The sequence below is a fragment of the Pempheris klunzingeri genome, chromosome 7 (genome assembly GCF_042242105.1).
Source record: "Pempheris klunzingeri isolate RE-2024b chromosome 7, fPemKlu1.hap1, whole genome shotgun sequence".
NCBI classification, from domain to species: Eukaryota; Metazoa; Chordata; class Actinopteri; order Acropomatiformes; family Pempheridae; genus Pempheris; species Pempheris klunzingeri.
The window spans coordinates 11,321,600-11,328,182 of NC_092018.1; positions in this window are offsets into that span (position 1 = coordinate 11,321,600).

Consider the following 6,583-nt stretch of genomic DNA (forward strand, 5'->3'; position numbering starts at 1 on the left):
CAGAATCAGGCAAGACACAGGAACACTATTTGGAGCACATTTTAAAATGTACTGCAGCAAAACAACTTATCCAAAACCACTTTGATACCATTGTATAGTGTACCGCTACAGCCTAAATTCAACGAATGACCCAAAATTGAGGATCCAGTACTACAAAGACCAGTCAAAAGAAGAAAATGGATGTAGAGATCCATAATGTTTGCTATAAATTGCTGTCACATACATTTACTATAATGTGTCGCTAAAATGACAAAAATCCCTCAACCTAATTGAGGACCATTACCACTTGTTTACACATGCAAAACCACCCTAAGAGACACTTGAATAAGCTGATTAAACATCATAGTTTTCCTGGTCATATATTACTTTCAACATGACCATGACCTGATTCTTTTTGGTGCCATGTCAGATCACATCAGCCCTGTGCGGAGCGGAGAGAAAGCCCTGCTCAGTGCCAAACAGCAGAGAAAAGCCTGTCGATGAATCGAGCAGCTAATCCTTGCCCCAGCGGATGAAAAATGCACAAGGACTCAGTTTAGCAGCAGATAAAACAGCCGCTGATACTGATGCCACTTGGGTAAAGAGCTCTGGGAAGAAAGCAAAATAAGCCAGACTGCAGGGTGGCTTTTTGTTTTACTTCATCATTTGCGCAACAGTGCTTTCTACTAAAAGGCAAGCAGCTCTGCTCTCGGCACCAGCGCGCTACATTCTGAAACCCTTTGCAGTATTTTACGTGCCTTGATTAGCTTTTATGGATAAACTAAATGACACTTTGCGGATGATATATTAGTGGCACTTCAAATGCACAGACATCGTTACACTTGCAACAGTTTATAGGACGAGGGAGAGAAAAGGGAGTCTTTTTAGAAGTGAAAAATAGTCTTTGTAAAATGCAACTGGGGGTCGAAGTGATTTAATTAACCATCTTGGTTTGTCTGTGAGGAATCTTATTAAACCAAATGAGGCAAAGCTGCTTTGTCTCTCTCAGTCCTGTCTTGCGGGGTGCTATTGTTTGGTAACCCTCTGCCCCATAATTACTAACCCCTAAATTACAGTGATCAATCTGCGATCTAATATCTGAGGGCAGGACTCATCTTGACTAATAACCTCTCTTTGACTGCCTTTCTCAGGTTCTCTCACACATACACTGGGAAATTGGATTAGTTGTATTGTAACCCGTATGAGCTCACTTTTAAATATCAATGCCACAATTTAAAGGGTGGACTGAACACTGTGTAAAAAGGCCAGACCTGACACTGTGTGTGTTTTGCAGACAGTTTCCAAAATGATAATTTAAGCCCTCTCTGTTCTGAGTGTCCAACATGTGACCTTTTCCTGCCAGACACACACATTTTGTAACTCTGAACACCATGATGTCAGCGTTTTTTTCTCCACAAGTTTCCTCTTTTTCAGACTATAATTTGACTTTTGTTCACAGACGTACATATCAGTCATGTTTGTATGCATGCACTGTGAGGGCTCAGCCCCCATTCTGTGCCAGTTTGGATGACCATTATTACCATCGTCTACTGATTTATCAATGTAACACAATGTTACCCATTGTAAGAGATGTAAAATAGATGCTATAGGCTTAGACTGCTTCTCTATTCTCTATCCTCCTCTTCCTCGCCATCATTATGTCTCATGTCAGCCAAATGTCTGCCTCTAACTTGTTATCTTCCCCGGAGCCTTTCTGTGCTTTCTCATCTCTTAGGTTCCTGTGGATCCTGTGGATCCTGGTCCTGGCCCTGCTGATATGGTTCTCTGGTTCCTGTGGGTCCTGGTCCCGGTCCCGCTGATGTGGTTCTCTGGTTCCTGTGGATCCTGGTCCTGGTTCTGCTGATGTGGTTCTCCATCAGCCAATGGATGTGCATTGTCCAAGGCTACAGCCTGTCCGTCCTTGGGAGCTGGATCTCTCCTTCATTGTGGTGCACCCGGAGGTTTCTCTTTTCCCACTGGGTTTTTTGAGTTTTTCCTTCCCGAAGAAGGAGGGTCATAAAGGGCAGGTGATGCCTCGGACTGATCCATCTGACCGATCCATTGGCCTCATCGACTGCTGGACTCTTTATTAGATTGTTCGTTCCCTTACACTTCTTGTTTATTTCAGTGAACTTTGTAAAGCACTGTGAGACAACTGTTGTGATATTGGGCTATACAAAATAAATTGAATTGAATTGAATTGAATTAAAATATCTTTAACTAATGTTAAAGTTCAGTCTGATGACGGGCCATGCTGCAAACCTGTTGCACATATCAAAGCCGAAAATGATCTTAGATTACGACAGATTCAATATGTATTGTGATACATACCTAAATGATATGTAATCATCATCTTTCTTTGATGTGTTGGGCGTTGGGATGGCAATGTTGGTCTGAAATATCCCTGCAACTACTGGCTAGATGGGCATGAAAATGGGTGCAGACATTCATGGTCCCCAGATGATGAATTCTCATGACTTTGGTGACCCCTTGACATTCTGACCTGCCAGCAGCAGGTTAAAAATTCCACAAAACATCTCAATATGTACTGGATGGATTGTCACAAAATAGTGACAAATGTGCCCAGAGGATTAATCCCTATGGTTTCGGTGTAGTATTGTTAATGATGATTTCATTATTAAAGTTATGACATGTAGTCAATAGGATAAATAAAACCCTATGATTTAGCTCGAAATGAACCCTAACATCACTGTGTAATATTTCAGTGAGAGCATGGCCATTCAGTGTTGGATTTCTATCTAATCTACCTCACTTTTGCCTCTGCATGCACCCTTTTTTAATAACATGTTGTCCAGATAAAAGACTGTAAATCGGACCTGACATACAGAACAAACAATGCATCTCTGCAAATGATTCCAGGCGATAAATAGAGCGCGAGCCACTTTGTTGTAGTCTCTGGACAATCTTAGCTCGGTCTGTCTCGTCATGTATAACAGATGTGGATGGTCTCACTGAGGATGTGAGTTTGTGTGCATTGTGATGATGAAAGCACTCAGGCGGAGTTGCTTTTGCCACAAATAAACAAGGCTGGTTTGGGACAGAGGTTAGTGCTCGCTTTGGATTCAGTCGGGGGAAGTACAGGAAAACAGAGCCTGTCTTTGTATCTTTGTTTGTGTGTTTATGTGTGAAGGAGTGAGTGGGTGATCTAAATCGTGTAAAAACCCCACCATGCACTGAGAAAATCCCCCTCCCTTGTGTCTACTGAAGTACGGAGACACTCATATTTTCCAAACCTCCTTGACACCTCCTTTACATATTGTGGTTTAAATTTGTGCCACATTATCGTCACAGTTTTTTTAAACCTCAAATGTTCTGAGAAATTCTGATTGTGCCAAGACACCATCCTGATGATCATACTGCCATTTCCTTTTAACCTGCCAACAAAGCTTTGTTTGCATTGTTTCTTTTTTCCAAACCTGGCAAACAGATGTCATTGACACAACACTAGCACTGCCCTAACTGAGGTAACTAACCATTAAGTTAGTACATTAGTACACTCTCTTACTAGCACAGTTAGACATTAATACATCCACCGTTTTGTCAGATCTATGACCAAGCAAATATTTACATCTATCTTTTAAATTGCTGCTCTACAGCTCTGCTTGCTTAACTTTGTTTAACACTGTGTCTATATTTGTATCTTTCTTTACGTTTAGTCTTTGCACTGAGGGGCTAACAATAGAAGACAAATTCTTTGTCTGTGTCAACAAACTTGGCCAGTGAAGTTGATTCTGATTCTGAATTGACAAAGTAGGACTGAACTTAGGGGTAGCCACGATAATCTACTTAAGTATGGGACAAATTTTTTCAGGTGTGGCCCACAGCGAGGTTTATGGTTTCTGACCGTGAGCCAGGGGAAAGGTGGTGTGTTTTTATTTTAAGAGCTGTACTCTTGTTAGTTATGAAATACATGGATAGCCAGAGTCAATATGAAAGGTCCAAGGAGCCTATTATTGGAAGCACGCCATCCACGCCGGAGTCATTAGTGCATTAGCTGGTCAAACAAATGGTCAGTCAACAGTGAAGATGAGGATGATGAAGACGTCGCTGTATTTGCTGTTTCAGTTCATCTTTTCCAGCACTAAGTATGTCAGACTACTGACTCTGACTCTGTTGATGATAAACTGAACAATTTGATGATGTTCGTCCTGAGCTGCGTTTCTTTTTAATAAATGATGACATTGTGGTTAACAACATCATCCCAGTGAAGCTCCTGTTGGGAGACTCCGGCTTAACATCACTGCGTTAAGTTTGCCAGTCACATGTGATGCCATTGCCCTCCACTTCTATTAGCTCATTTACTGTCAACAAGACCATTCAGCACACCAGCACTGATTGTGTGCAAATCTTGAACTGGGTGCATATTTGGTCATACAGTTTGCCCTCTTTATGAGCCTTAATCTTTAATGAACACCTGTGCACACGTGACAGACATGTTTAATGTCCCCAGCATTTAGCACGTTTGGGGTCAGTGGAATGAGTAATTGCCTTCTTCACATGACACCATCCGTCATGAGGAATGACTCACAGCTTCAGCTGCAGAAAAAGATCCTTGTGCTTTTCCAAATCACATTACATGTTTACCGTCTGGGTATCCGCTGATAGAGGACATTTGGCAATTACATACAGCACCTCAGTACAGATCATGTGACAAGTCCAGCTGATTTTGTTGTTTTGGGATGTGAGAAAGCCACAATTAAAGTAATTGCGGGAAACTGCGAGAAGGGATGATGATAATTAATCTTTTTCTAATTGCTCCCCTGGTGCTGGGTATCTTTTGCTGCAATGGGTAAAGTACCATTAAGAGGAGGACAATAGGCTGCAAGTTCAGTATAAATTATAGTGACAGAGAAAATGGCAAAAAAAAGGCATTTATATGGCGAAATTAGCGGACAATTTGGATGAAGGTTATACGCGCACATCACCATGCTTCTGTATGACAGAAGAAAGTAATTCCTAGTAAACATTTTAAAGTGGTTTATTAAAAATATGGTATAAATAAATACTGTATGATACTTCTGTTACATGGTAGGTTACATCATTCGGATGAGAACACAGTGGATAGACATTTCTCTTCAGTACAAAATGATTTCACAACATACAAGTTTACAGCGGTTTTCTGTGTCAGCAATTTCTCATCTCCCATAGCTAACCAGAAGATGTCAGAACAGTACCTTTCATTTACAGTAGATACGTCATTACAGTGTCAAACAAACAAGGCCTACAGCAGATAAGTCAAGAATCTGAGGACACAAGTTAACCAGGCCTAACAGTGGTAAACAATTTCTATAAATACCAGAACTCATTTCAGTCAAAGAAATTCTCAATTTCTCCTAATTCGTCTGTCAGTACTTTGACAGATGAACTCCTCGTGCTAGAAATCGCTGCTAAAATAAGCTACAGACTGACAATTTGTCCTTTTCTATTGATATCTAATGCCTCATCCCAGAACGTCTTTCCAAGTACCAGACTGATGAGATTGTTTTAGGATTAGCTGCTCAATCTCCATAAAAGTAGGTGGACAATCTGTTCAACTGTAGGGGAACCTGTGAATAGGTTACAGAATATACAGACTATTTGAACATCAATCACTGAAGGAATTGTGGGGAGAATACAGTGTAGTTTTGTGTAATCTTCAAGATCAGTGCCTTGATTTTTCATGCTTGTATTCTGAAAATATATAAATATTGTGCATATTAAAATAAAAATCTGACGAAAAACAGTGCTAACATTTTGATTTGTGTGATTTGATCAGGGCTTTAAAAAATAACAGAACAAACAAACAAAAACATAGTGGTACAAAACCAGCCAGTCAGTATCCCATTTCATTATACAGCCATGATGGGAGCATTCGGGACAAAACTGTCAATTTCATAATATTCAGTCCTGTAATGTTAAACAAAGACCTCAGTTATTGGCAATGCATGCAACCCCCCTTATAGGTAACATGAAGTAAATGAACGTTAACAAAGTACCTGAGTTACAAAAAGTTAATATACTTTAATATATAATACATGACAACAATATAAAATCTGCACAATCAATTGAAATGATTAGACAAGACATCTTTGTGCCAGTGTCCATCTTAGAAATTCACAGTTTCAAGCTGTTATCAGCATCATCTTCCACTCTTGATGAACATAACCCATAATGGAAGAGACTTAAACGTGCATGAAGACTGGATAACAATGAGTGAATAAACATACATTTGGCACCAAACACAGGTTATAATTTACCACAATGATGACCACTTTGTAGATGCTCAAGTGAACGATATCTGTCCCACCAACTCGATATACAGCAGTGGTTGGTGCTGGATTGTAAACCGGTGCTTCAGTGGATTGTGTGACTCAAACAAAACCCAAAGCTCTTCTGATGCTGGTTAATGTCAGGGTTGAGGACTTCAGCCATTGTGGTTTTCTTCTTTATCCATCCTTAAAGCTGCAAGAATCATTTTTTGGCCACTAGAGGGCAGATTAACTCAAACACAAGACGCACAGTCTTGATATATAGTATAATGGCCTAAGATTGCCTACTCATCTAGCAGACACAGAGCAACATTATCATCCAGTTAGAGAGGTCT